The sequence below is a fragment of the Pleurodeles waltl genome, chromosome 12, assembly GCF_031143425.1.
Source record: "Pleurodeles waltl isolate 20211129_DDA chromosome 12, aPleWal1.hap1.20221129, whole genome shotgun sequence".
NCBI lineage: Eukaryota > Metazoa > Chordata > Amphibia > Caudata > Salamandridae > Pleurodeles > Pleurodeles waltl.
Window position 1 is genome coordinate 212,826,717 of NC_090451.1, and position 14,574 is coordinate 212,841,290.

A 14,574-nucleotide genomic window follows, 5' to 3' on the forward strand; every position below is an offset into this window, starting at 1 on the left:
GCTGGCCTATCACTTTATACTAAACTATACCAGTCTTTCTCACTGTTAGCTCAACTGCTCTGCTTCCAAGCCTACCTGAACACTGGACCACTACTGATGTTTCTGACTGAAGGAATAGGCGCTCCATAATGCCGGTTAACTTACTTGCACCAAGGGTGTCTAACACACCACTGGTTGTTTTCTGACCTCAGTACTCCAGCAAGCCTGTTCAGCAATCGGACCATTGTTATTTATGATCCTATCATTCCATCCTTAGCTGGACTTCCTGCTCCTCTGCATGCCTACCCCAGACCTGCCAACTTACACGGTCCCACCGTGTGACATATGATATGGCTCCCATCACACGGACATCTGGTGAGCAGCCAATACCACACGGTGGCAGCGAAAACGAGGTGAAAACCACTGGAAACAGTGTTTTTCAGCTAGTATTTGAAGGCTTTTAACTGCTGAAATCCATTAATGGGTGTTAAAACACCCCAGAACATTGGCAACAGCCTCAGCAAGCTTTTTTTTATTTTGTATTTATTATTTTAGAGGAAGGGGTTTGGGGCCTGGCTGGGGATGGGGGCAAAAGTGCCTCTTAGGTGCTTCTTGGCACAAGGTCACGCCCCTCCAAAGACCCGTCCCATCCTCACACTGTGAGATTTTTCTTGAAGTTGGCAGGTCTGCTGCCCAGCCACTAGATCAGTGTTTGCCTGTGACCTACGATCCTTTTCCTCAAGAGGATCTGTACTTCCTCCAGCAGCAACGCTTATCGTTCATGATATCAGGGCTGCCTTATTAGATAGCTTTGTATTCATGCAACCCATAAACCCATAAAAAAAACTCAAAACACTTTAAAAATATTATTAACTTTCCTTCACTTGGCGATTTAAACTGTGACTCATAAAAGCTCTGACCGGATGTTATTTGTGCCCTCACACCCATAATAACTCCCTGAATCTATATTCCAGAGTGCCATTCCAGTTGTTTTTTTTCTGAATCCCCACCTTTAATACCCTCCATTGCTCCCAGGACAAAAAAATAAAACATTGCCACCCCTCCCTAATCTTTCACGGAAGATTCTTTTGATAACCACAAAATATCGCCCTAATGTTCAATTAGACGTAAGAGTCCTCCGGGTGAAGGGGAGGAAACAAATAGGACAGAAAGTAACGTAATATCCAGTAGGCCAGTGATTCCCAACCTGTGGTTCGGGGACCCCTGGGGGTCCGCAAAGCCTCCTCGGGGTCCGCGAGTGCTTTGAAATTAAATAATATTACCAGTTTAATAAAGTGTATATACATAAATTGGCTAAATGTACAACAGAAAATTTTAAAAAGTACTCTATAGGTCAAGGAATTTGAAGTTGGAGGCTAAAAATTAAATTAGTATCCTAAGACTGATCCGTAGGAGCAGTGCAGGTGCATCAAACAGAATATAGTATAGATGGGTGGCTTCAATTGAATTTAGAAAAGCTCCAACCTTCCTATTAAAATTACATTTCTATATTTTTTTTTTATATTTGTTTGCAAATCAAATATAATGTGTTATTTGGGAATGTGTTTGATGAATGTTTCTGCATTTTTGGGGTATTGTTTTGCATTTCAAATCATCAACATTGTTTTGGCTTTTCCCTGGCTTTCAGTAATGACTCAGTGGGGGGTCCCTGGATTCCAATAATGATTCAGTGGGGATCCTCAGGTTCCAGTAATGATAAAGTGGGGGTCCACATAAGTTAAAAGGTTGGGAACCACTGCAGTAGGTCATCTCAGTAACTTCTATCACCTTGACCCCTGTCTATGTTGCAAAACAGCCAAGCCGTTGCGGTGACTAAAATATTATTTTCCTTGCCTACCCCTCAACACTATAGAGGTGGAAAATTACACCATGCACACATCTTTGTGCATAAAGGGAATCAAAGCACAAAGGAGGACTTTTCAAGACCTCCAACACCAAACACTGCAACAGAACGCCCAACAGCCCCGTCTCTTTCCTTCATCCCATTCTTTCAACAAACCACTTGCATTCCATAATACTGCATCCATTCACTGACCATGAATCACTCCCAAATCCTGCTTACACGTTTGTTTGTGTAACATGCAGCCTTCCCTCATATCTCCTGGCACCAGAATCGGAATAACCATCCACATTTTCTTCCCCCTCCTGTAGCCTATCCCACTCTCTGCAAAGTAAGGCCTATAATCCGTAAACTACACTATATAATGCAGGTGCTGTGCTATTCCCACACCTGAAAAAATGTGTAGTGCTAACCTGCCTGGCTTGTGTTCTCTTCTTCACCGGCATATTGTTGCTTGGGGGGGAAAGTCCTGAACAACGCATCATAAACAGCACGGACGTTTCCCACGCAAGCGTAACCACGCTTGCCGGAACAACGTCTACCTTTTTATGTGCCTTAACCACGCATGTGCCAAACTAAGCATATTGGTGGTTAAGGCACACAAAAAGGCAGAGTGGATCAGGAGAGGACGCGGTGAGGTAAGTGGGGCTGGGGCAGGGTTGGGGGTAGTTTTTAGTCGTAGGGGTGGATTAAGGGCTTGGGGTGGGTGGGGGGTCGGGCTCAGAGTAGTTAACTTAGGGGGGAAGGTTTTAGGGCTAAGGGTAGGGGGTCGGGGTAATTTAGTTATTGGGGGGGTCAGGATGGGTGGGTGGTGGGTCATGGTAGTTTACTTAGGGGGAAAGGTTTTAGGGCTCAGGATGGGTGGGGTGTAGGGTAGTTTTGTTTTATGGGGAAGGGGTGGGGGTCCGGGTAGGATTTTTTAATAGGGTTCAGGGCAGGTGGGGGTTGGATAGTTTTTTTTTTTTTTTTTAAAGGGCTCAGGGCAGGTGTGGGGGGGTCAGGGTAATTTAGGTATTAAGGGCAGGGTTGTTTTACGCTTTAGGACGTGTGGGGGAGTTGTATGATACAGCAACGCGTGCAGTTTCACATGCCGTTTCCACACATGCCTTTAGTAGGCAAGATTTTATAACAAAATTAGTTGTAAAAGCATGCGTGTTAAAGGCATGCGTGGGAACAAAGCGGTTGTGGTTCTGATCGCGTTGTTAAGGCATGCGTTGTTCCTGTATGTGTGGTTCCATCATACAATCTCGCTTGGGCATTGCAGCACCATGATGAGCAACCAAGTTCAGGGCAAGTGGTCATGATCACCTTTTTCTCTCTAATCCACCCCAAGCAAGATGTGAGCATTTAAGGCCTTATGTTTTTGTCCCTATCTCAAAGACACCCTAGTTCTCCCTCTTCATAATCTGCTGCTTTAATCACATGTAAGCTCTCTCTCACCTTCCTGTATTAACAGAGACTTACTGGTTCATAGCTATCATTTCACATTCACGTTTGTCACTGTGCAATTTGTATCATGGTGGGGGAAACGTAGGCATATTGAATGCTCACATTGCTTGCCTTTTATTACCCAATAAAAAGATCCATGCTGTTCATATTGGTCCAACCTGCTCCTCTCATTTGAGTCCATACCTTAAAGAAATTTAAGAGCTTCCAGTTACCCTTTTCCCTCTTACGTTTGCCAATTTTACTCAGTCTTTCTCCTTTGCTTGTCCCCTAGACCCACCACTTATCTGGCACTTCTCTATCTGATGTGTATCCATTCTTCTGCCCCAGCTTTTTAAGCTTATCCCTGTTATGGTTTCCCCGATTCCCTGAAATCTCACAAGCATTATGTTTCTTTCTCTCCAAGCAATCAATCTCTGGTCACCTACATTCTTCATCCCACTTCACCAACATTTTTTTTTCATCTGCAGGGGCCAATCACCTCTGCTCATACCTCATTTTAACACCCTCTTGGACATCATTATTGATCTCAGCTTTTGTGTGGCCAAGAGCATACTGCTTTATAGTGAACTGCTCTTTTTCCCAGTCTTTTCTCAGTTTTGGAGCTCCTAAACCACCATTCTACTGCAACCTTAGCTGCTTCACTAAGGACTTATTCAAGGGCACCCACTATGAGCCCACATATTGATCCTAGTCTAGTCTAACCTTTAAGCAGACCTGAGCTGCAGTGTCTTTACAATACCCTAGGTTCTCTTGGGTCTTTACCCCCCATGAGACTCATTCCTCAATACTTTGTGAAGGATATCCTCTTTTTCTTGTCTCTTTGCTCCAGCTGTTATCCTTATGCAAACTTGTGTTACAATGTCTATCATGCTCACATGTTTCTGGTGCTCCTCACTCCGATCATACTCATACTCTTGCAAAAACCTGTGAAAGAATATTTTTACCTGGCCATTGCTATTTCCTTGGCCTCACAGATATTTTTAATCCATTTATATGCCCTGTGTGGAGCTACCATAGCCTGTCTTTTATACCTTGGGCAAGGGGGGCATCCCAAATCTTCCTTCTACATACTGCACTGTCTGTTTAGCAACTTCATGATTCCTCCTCTGGAAAGTGGGTGCTCAATCGATCGCTTCCTGTTCCACCTTCTGCACTTCTAGTCAGGGATTGCACACTTCCCACCTTCATGTCCTTTCTCCCATTGTCCTGCTCTTCATTACCTACCTCTTTAGTCTGGAGGTGTGAACATTCTGCAATAAGCCTAGCCATTTCATTACCTCACCTTCCATGATAGTGTGCCCTACACAAAACACCCGTGCCAGACTTCATGGATCTAATTTATCTCTGAAGAAACCACAGCAGTCATTCAGTGCTCATGGTCTCCTTTCTTTGATACCCCAACTCCATGTTAGGGGCATAGTGATCATCAGTGCAAGAGAAAGAATGGCTCTAAGGACAAAGGTGTCTGTTGGAGACCCGCTCCACCCCAATTCAGACTGTCTTTTACTACTCAACCTAAGAGTATGTCGGCCATTTTGCCTACTTCCATGGCACTCTGTTATGCAGCCACTGCATGTGCCCCTGTGGACTTTATCTTGACCTTCTATTTGCCCCAAATTACCTTTTGTGGGTTATATAACCATCATGTAAATTTTTATTGCATAGCTGCTCCTGCAGATGTAGCCATTTATAAATTAATATTATTATCCTGTCATAGTCAGTGGTGCAACACAAAATGATGGACCCCAGAGTCTCAGATATCTCACAGATATTCATTGGCTTAGGGTGATTAGAGGCCCTCTGAATTTTTGGGCCCCCCATGCACTGCAGGGGCCTGTGGTACGCCCCTGGTCATAGTGGCTGGCACTTCATACATCAGATTTGCTAGTACTGACACTGAATACGGCATGTCTTTGCTTCACTACTTTGGCACCTAGCCTGGCTTTGCTCATTTGCACTGCCCCGAAAGATCAAAAGGTAGGCCACATGCATAGAGGCTCTGGAGAACACTGACACTATATTTAATTTTGGATTAAAAAATAACGAAACAATGTTAATGTAACGGCTTTCAGCATACAGTCTACTGTGGTCTGACTATATGCCTGAAAGTTCCAGCATCATTTGAGAGCTAATATTTGAGGCTTGTTGGCCATGCCGAAAGGGCAGCCATGGAGGCACTCTTCCCTGCCAGTGTCAGCATGGTTAGCAGTTCAATGCTGTGGGAGACTCTGGTAGGCCCAGGGTGTAGGCTTGCCCATGACCCAACTTCAGGCTATTTGGATTTAACTCTCTTTGAAGCAGTGACTAGTAGATTCTCTAAAGCTGAGTCAGAAGCCAGTATTCTTGAGGGCCAGAGGATGAAGAAAACGTGTGAAGCCCAGGCCTATAAATATTTTAAACAGGCAGGACAATGGTGGTGTACCTGGTATTGTAAAATAAAAAGAAAAAAAAAAGACAAAAAGTACTTGCTCGGTCCATTACTAAAGACCTTAAACAGAAAGGGTTGTGTGACAGACCGAACGAGATGAGGACAACTGAAACAAGAAGTTATGGTGCTCAGGTAAGTGTTTTATTGTTCTCTAAACAAAAAAAAACAAAAAAAATCAAGTGGGAGTTCGTTCTGTTGTTGCTCTTAGTCTCTTGCGAAGTTCTTCTTGGAAATGCTGTGTCTTTCCCCTTTCTTCTCTTTTAGGTGGAGGTACTGTCAGTCTCTCGGACGTCCCATGAGGATATCGGAAAAGGAAATGAGGAAAACGAGGGTAAGTGGGACGTTAAGAGATACGTCTTTCTTAATAAGTTTCTTAGACTGGGGTGGATAACAAAGGGGAGGGGTGGGTGTCTGTGTGGAACAGAGGGAAGTGCTTATTCCTAATTTACTATCGTGTTATTGTGCCCTTAGTGCTTCTTTTGTGCCCTCCCACCTCTTTTCCCCATTTACCCTCTACCCCTTCCCTAGTTTCCTTCCCCAGTCCCCTTCCCTGCCGTGCACCCTTTATTGGTCCAGAAGGACCGTACCTTCGTGAGCCACGACCCTCCGGGGCCGTGGCGGGCGTTGAAGTGGTCCTCCCTGCGGTAGGGTTCAACACGGCTTCCTGGTTCCAGTTCTCCGTCCTCCAGGTGGTGTTCCTTCTCTTGGTCTCTCGTTGCGCTTGCCGTCGGGTCCCTTGCCTCGGTCTCCCTCCGTTCTCCGTCGTCTCCGTCTTCTTCTCCGTCGTCTCCGTTTCCTTCCTCCTTCTCCTTCCTTCTCTCTCTTTCCGGCTCCACCGGCTTTTCATCGGCGACGACGTCCCTCTCTGGCCAATCCGGGGTCGGGAAACCTATCCAGGTTTCCCTGGTAACGTCCTGACGCCGGCCTCCCTCGGGACGCGTCTCCCCGGTAACAGGGAGACGCGGAGATGACGTGTTAGAGGAGTCCGACACGTCATCTCCGGCCTCCTGTCTCGCGGTGATCGGGTTTACCCCGTCACATACCCCTTCCCAAGACAGGTCCTGTTCTAGGACCGAATCGGAAACCGGGAAGCGAGACAGATAATCAGCCGGGACTTGCAAACTCCCAGGAACATGTCGGACCTGAAAGGAGAATGGTTGAAGTTCAAGGAACCACCTGAGAATCTGGGCATTCGTATCTTTATGAGCGGCAAGCCAAGTGAGGGGGGCGTGATCCGTAAAAAGTACAAAAGGCCGGCCCAACAGGTAATACTGTAGACAATCCACGGCCCATTTAATGGCCAAACACTCCCTTTCTATTATGGGGAAACGACGTTCCCGAAGGCCCAGTTTGCGGCTGATATACACAACGGGATGATCGAGTCCCTCCGCTCCCGGCTGCGTCAGAACCCCCCCGAGCCCCACATCGGAGGCATCAGTGTAAAGGTGAAAGGGTTTCGAAAAATCCGGGCATAACAATATGGGTTCTTTGGTTAAAGAGTTCCTCAAACGTTCAAAACTGGAAGTTTGAATAGCAGAGAAAGGTAATAGCTGATTTGGATGAGACTTGGAGAGGAGGTCCGTAAGGGGAGCGGCTAGAGTGGAATAGTGAGGTATGAAACGCCGATAATATCCTACTAGGCCCAAGAAAGAGCGCAAGTCTTTTTTAGTTTTCGGGAGAGGGGCATGTAAGATCGCGTCCACCTTCTGGGCTTGGGGTTGAAGTGTTCCCTGACTGATTCTGTATCCCAGATATGAAATGTCGGTTTTCCCGATAACACATTTCTTGGGATTGGCTGTCAACCCAGCCTCGGTGAGTGCATTAAAAACTTGGCTTAGATGGTCTAAATGGTTTACCCAGGTATCGCTAAAAACAACTACATCATCTAAGTATGCTGCTGAAAAAGCAGGGTAAGGTTTTAATATACTATCCATTAACCTTTGGAAAGTGGCTGGGGCCCCATGTAGCCCAAAAGGTAATACAGTAAAATGATACAGCCCGGACTGGGTAGAAAATGCCGTTTTTTCTTTATCTTCGGGGGCTAAGGGTATCTGCCAATATCCTTTGGTTAAATCTATTGTGGACATATATTTCGCCTTTCCTAGTTTCTCTAGGACATCGTCAACCCTAGGGATTGGATACGTGTCAAATAACGAATTCTCATTAAGTTTCCGGAAGTCTATGCAGAACCTGACCGTGCCGTCAGGTTTTGGTACGAGAACTACGGGCGAACACCAGGGACTGGTAGAGGGCTCTATTACTCCTAGGGTCAACATTTTCTGTATTTCATTTTCTATAACCTGCTTCCTTGCTGCGGGGATGCGATAGGGTCTGACCCGGACTACTGTGTCGGGTTTTGTTCGTATCTTATGACGGATTAGTGTGGTTCTACCGGGGTCTTCTGAAAACAATTGGTGGTATTGCTGCAACAAGCGGTATACCTGCCTCTTTTCTGCTTCTGTTAATGCTTCGTCTATAGTGGGTAGGGTTGTCCCTTTGGCTAGTGTGGTAGGGCAAAATTCAATTTCCGATTCCTTACTCGGGTACAGAAGGCTAACTATTCTTGGGGTAGTGTTGGGTGTCTCCCACTTCTTTAGAAGATTTACATGATATATTTGGGTTTTCCTGGGGTTGGTTGTTATTTCCACTAGGTAAGTTACAGGGGAGACGGCTCGTATGATTCTATGGGGGCCTTGCCATTTCGCAAGCAATTTATGTTCGGATGTGGGTCGCATGATTAAGACCTGTTCATCGGGTTGGAAAACTCTTAACTTACTCCCCTTATCATAATAATGCTTTTGGGTTCTTTGAGCCTGTTCCATATTGTCTTTTACCTCGTCCCATAATCCCTGTAAATGCGTTCTCAAGTTATGAGCATATTCCAACAATGGAGTCCCTCCCTCCATGGCTTCTTCCTCCCAGGCCTCTACCGCCATGTCTAGAAGGGAACGCGGTTGTCGCCCGAACACTAGCTCGAATGGGCTATGCCCCGTGGAAGCCTGTTCGTGCGTTCGGATCGCGTAAAACACCAACGGTAATTTCTGATCCCAGTCTCTCCCTGTGTCGTGCACAATCTTTCGAAGTAACGTTTTGATAGTACGATTATATCGTTCGACCAAACCATCCGTTTGAGGATGATAAACGGATGTTTTGATCTGAGATATGCCTAAAGTTTTACACACCTGTTTCATCAAGGTGGACGTAAAGGGAGTGCCCTGATCAGTGAGTATTTCCTGAGGGAATCCCAGACGCGAAAACACCGTTATCATCGCCTGGGCTACGGTCTTTGTTGTCATACTGGTCAGGGGAATAGCCTCTGGGTATCGGGTAGCATAATCAACTATGACCAGTATGTAAGTGTGTCCTTTTGAAGAAGGAACCAAGGGTCCAACCAAATCCATCCCTATCCGCCTAAACGGAATATCTATGATGGGGAGGGGTATGAGTGGTGCTTTTTTTGGTTTACCTGGCTCAGTCAGTTGACACCTGGGACATTGAGCACAATATATTCTTATGTTGGCAAAAACACCGGGCCAATAAAATCGCCTGAGGAGATATTCTTCAGTTTTGTCCCTCCCAAAGTGTCCCCCTCCCGGATGGTTATGAGCGAGCGTAAGGATGTGGTCCCTATAGTATTCGGGTACTATGAGTTGTTTTCTTTTTTCCCCGGTACGTGTGGTGCTTACTCGGTATAGGAGATTATTTTTGATTAGGAAGTAGGGACCCACCTCATCCATTTCCTCTGACACTGCAGTTCTCCAGGCGTGAGATAGGGAGGGATCTTCTCTCTGTTGTTGAGCAAAACTGACTGGTGCCTCGTGGATTTCTGCTACCAATCCTCTTATGGTGTTCTGACTAGTACTATTTCGGAACTGTTCTCTTTCTCTTCTTTTGTCCCTTCGGGTCAGTTTTCTACGTGTTATTGGACATTCAATTGGACTTCCTGCAAACGGGGCTTCACCCCACCAGTCCTGTGAGTTTTTAGAGGCTCTAACCTGATCCAATAGTTCTTGAAAATGAAGGTAATCTGTTCCCACGATACAATCCTCGATCAATTTTGGCATTATCCCCATCGGGAGACTATCCCGGTAGGGCCCCCATTCTATCTGTAGTAATTTTAACGGGTATTGCTTCTTGTCCCCGTGAACACAACAAATATGTACCCACTGTCTTGTCTCTGAACCCAGAGTGGTTATCAGGTCTTCCCTTATTACGGACTGACTGCACCCGGAGTCAACGAGGGCACACACATACCGTCCATTGATTTTTACAGTCTGCTTGAACTTGTGGTTACCTTTCCCTGTACATAGGACCCTACGCCTTGTAACCCCTATTTCCATCGGCTCACCTCCTTCGTGTTTCTGAGGACACATACGGGCGATATGCCCCCATTCCCCGCAGTGGTAACATTGGGGTCCCTGTACAGGGGGGCCTTCCGGGATTCTACGGGAAACGGTATTGTCCAGTGGATTCTTTGGGAGGGTTTTTACAGGTGGCAAGGCTGATTTTATGTTGGACCGTGGTGGTATACCTCGTATGTCGGAGGAGCGATGATACGCGCAGGCCAAATCAATTGCTGTGTTAGTGTCTACTTTTGGATGCTGTCGTATCCAGTGTTTTGTGGCTAAGGGTAGAGCATCCAAGTATTGTTCCAGTATAATGATTTGTATCACTTCTTCACGGCTATCGCCAATAGGCCCCAACCATTTTAAGGCCAAATCTTTTACCCGGAAATAAAAGGTCCGGGGGTCCTCATTTGGTCCCCACTTGACCTTGCGGAATTTCATCCGGTAGTATTCAGTATCATGCCCAACACGTTCCAAAATACTGGATTTTATATCCTTGTAGGGCGTGAGACCCCCGGGATTAGCGGCCTGATAGGCTGCTTGTAAGAGGCCAGTTAGTAGTGGAGCAACATATTGTCCCCAGCGTTCTTCAGGCCATTGAGCTGACGACGCCACCCTTTCAAAGTTAGTAAAGAAAGACTCTGGGTCTTCTCCCTCTTGATATTTCTGCAATACTGAGCTGGGAATGTTCGGGTGGACTTTACTAGTGGCAATGGTCTCGGTTAATTTTTTCATGGCCGTTTTGTGTACCAGCTGGTTATTGGCAAGAATGGTGGCCTGGCTTTTCAAGGCCGATTGTAAAGCCTCTCTGTCCTCTTTTGCTTCCCTTTGATGAGCCTCCCATACCAACTGCAAATGTCTTTGTCCTTCTGCTAGTTGTTTGATCATATCCTCGAGGGAAGGGTTGTCACTCATTGTGTACTCTGTTCGGTTGTCGTAGGGCCCCTAAGGTATCCCACTTCTGACACCACTGTGACAGACCGAACGAGATGAGGACAACTGAAACAAGAAGTTATGGTGCTCAGGTAAGTGTTTTATTGTTCTCTAAACAAAAAATAAATAAATAAATCAAGTGGGAGTTCGTTCTGTTGTTGCTCTTAGTCTCTTGCGAAGTTCTTCTTGGAAATGCTGTGTCTTTCCCCTTTCTTCTCTTTTAGGTGGAGGTACTGTCAGTCTCTCGGACGTCCCATGAGGATATCGGAAAAGGAAATGAGGAAAACGAGGGTAAGTGGGACGTTAAGAGATACGTCTTTCTTAATAAGTTTCTTAGACTGGGGTGGATAACAAAGGGGAGGGGTGGGTGTCTGTGTGGAACAGAGGGAAGTGCTTATTCCTAATTTACTATCGTGTTATTGTGCCCTTAGTGCTTCTTTTGTGCCCTCCCACCTCTTTTCCCCATTTACCCTCTACCCCTTCCCTAGTTTCCTTCCCCAGTCCCCTTCCCTGCCGTGCACCCTTTATTGGTCCAGTAGGACCGTACCTTCGTGAGCCACGACCCTCCGGGGCCGTGGCGGGCGTTGAAGTGGTCCTCCCTGCGGTAGGGTTCAACACGGCTTCCTGGTTCCAGTTCTCCGTCCTCCAGGTGGTGTTCCTTCTCTTGGTCTCTCGTTGCGCTTGCCGTCGGGTCCCTTGCCTCGGTCTCCCTCCGTTCTCCGTCGTCTCCGTCTTCTTCTCCGTCGTCTCCGTTTCCTTCCTCCTTCTCCTTCCTTCTCTCTCTTTCCGGCTCCACCGGCTTTTCATCGGCGACGACGTCCCTCTCTGGCCAATCCGGGGTCGGGAAACCTATCCAGGTTTCCCTGGTAACGTCCTGACGCCGGCCTCCCTCGGGACGCGTCTCCCCGGTAACAGGGAGACGCGGAGATGACGTGTTAGAGGAGTCCGACACGTCATCTCCGGCCTCCTGTCTCGCGGTGATCGGGTTTACCCCGTCACAGGTTGTTTGGCAAAAAATGGAATGCTTTCTCTGCATCTCACATGAAATACACAACTATTAGTCAAGCTTCAGCAGATGCAGTGGATGAAGATAATGGCACAGGGATCTACCCGGGATAAATCCAAAATGTTCTGGCCAAAATCGTATATTTGAGTCTAATTAGTGACAACAGATTATACAAAGCACACATCACTAGGTTGCTTACATTTAATCAATCTGTACTTAAAACTTTTCAAAATGACTGTACAGCACCCGTCCCCAGAGGCCTCTTCACCTATAGTAGCAGATAGCATTTAGCACACTGCCTTGTAGAATCCAATAGAGAGGCCATCTGTTATGTGATGTTGCTAAAAGCAAATCCGGCTTTTGACATTTTAATGTTTCTATCTGAAATAGGTTTGTGTGCCCCTTCTATCTAGAACGGATCTGTTTGGTCTATATACACATTTAGCTGTTCCAGTATATTTCGGTCAATATGAAAAACAGTGCTTGAATATCACTTGCCCCCTAAATACTTGTCAAACAGGCCAGTATTCCTCTCATTGCCACACGTTGTCTAGCAGCAGTTTTGTAATTCCAAGATGTGGTCTCCCTTTCGCGTCCCCTCATGTATTGCTTTCGCACACACCTCCTTCCTCTTTCTTGCTTCACCATTCGCCTTGCCGCACTCGTCTGTGTTGCTTCACCATTCCCATATTGCTTCCGCTCTCTGCACCTTCCCACTTTAAAAACATGGTATTGCACCTTTTTTTTTTTACTGAGCTAACTCAGAGTAGCAACTAAAACTTGCCTGCTTCATTTTGTTGGCATGTGCGCGCTCCTAGAAAACGGCATGACCATCTACGTCGAAGTGCTTTTTTTTTTCTTCCTTTTTTCAACTTTAGCCATCGTGGATGCTGTGCGGTGTGGCTATAAACCACTGGCAAAGTTAGTGGGTCACAAAGGCGTGACCTATTAGCTTAGCTAATTCTTTTTCCCAAATATCTGTTGCGTATTAGAAGATACCAAAATTCTGCAATAAACATACCCTACTTACCTACATGTTAAAGGCTTCCTAAATAACCAAGCTGACTCACCATGCCCACATTTGTTTCACACATTTCTGAGCTCTCTTTTACACAGTTGCTCTGGACAGTGTGAAATAGCCACCACAGTACCTTGCGTGTGCGTGTCCTACCACGTGCAGTTTTAGTCACAAATTAACAAAAATCAAGGGAATGATCAAGTTTTACAATCAGCTAAAAACTGCAGTGTCCTACCACATATCTATATTCAGTCCAATGTGAGATCTAATGATCCGACGAGTAGTTAGTTGTATTGCCTAGCATCCTAGTTACAGTGACAGCTAAGTTCAGCACACCTAAATTGATATCATAACCACTCATTGAGGCCTAACATCTTACTCTATATAATTCTGGTAGTGGTGCTAACATCACTCCCTCTCACACTGTTTTTATACCTATGAACTCAAATGCAATTTTTGCTTCTGTGTGGATTTTGGGTCATCAATGTAATGTGCATGAACATTAATCGCCATAATCCTGACTGCAGATAACCCATCATTTATATATTCGTTGTTCAAATTACTGCTTCTTTATATCAGAAGGTGTTATGTACTGAATTCAAAACTCTCACAGAGTGAGTCGAAAATGAAGCTAGGTGGCTGTTTCACACTATCTCCTGGCAAATACTGTACATCCCAAGTGGGACAAACAGGAATTGGATAGGAGATCTATGTTAAATGTGCATTTGCGACACAGATCACCTAGCAGCACTGATAGTCTTCCATATATCTACAGAAAATACACAGTTGACAATGGCATCTTACTTAAGACTGTACATATGCCCTAGAATTTCAAGCTCAGCCTTTGACTGGATCAAAATATTCCTCCACAAAGTCCGCTTATCAGAGTCAAGGGAAGATGTGCTAAAACATTTTCTTGTCGACCACCCTGCTTTTTGATAATTCGTAGGGTCTGGGACACGAAAATTAGTTTCAAATGTACTAAACCCATTTAGCAATTCTTTAATGTGCAGTCCCAAAATAATAATGTTTGATAGACACCTCAAAGGAGGTGGTAACCCATTCGCAAATGGGAAGGGGTTCCCAGGGGATACCTTTCCATTTGTAAATGGCCCAAAAAAACTTTCTAGGAGTGGGCTGTTTGTTGTCCATCGGACCACTGTCTATTCTTCAATAATAGCTCTACAAACTTTTCTCTATTTTTTTTTTTTAACACATCCTATTTTTCTTTAAGCCAAATGGGCTACATGTATTAAAAAAAAAAAAAAAGGCAGAGACACGATGGTCTACTGAACCCAGTAGTCAACCATCCCTCTGATGGCAGTGAATCGTAATGGGTTGCAATTTGCAACCTATCACTTTAATATTCATGAGGTAGTTCTAAATGCAACCCACTGCAATCCGGTATTTTGTGCATCGACCTATTAGTACAGAGTTCAGTGTGCAAAATAGTACTGGATTTGATAAGTCATTGCACAAATTGCAACCACTTTTAGGAAATCCAGTGTACGTACATCTTGCACCGGGTCTCTCACGTTCACCTTTAGGTAAGTC

The 14,574-nt window shown here is 45.5% G+C and overlaps 1 protein-coding gene across 2 annotated transcripts in view; it reads right to left on the bottom strand.

Moving 5' to 3' along the window:
• LOC138267591 (sulfotransferase 2B1-like) overlaps positions 1 to 14,574 on the bottom strand; it is a 132,813-nt gene that overhangs the window by 14,990 nt on the left and 103,249 nt on the right. The window lies entirely within an intron of this gene.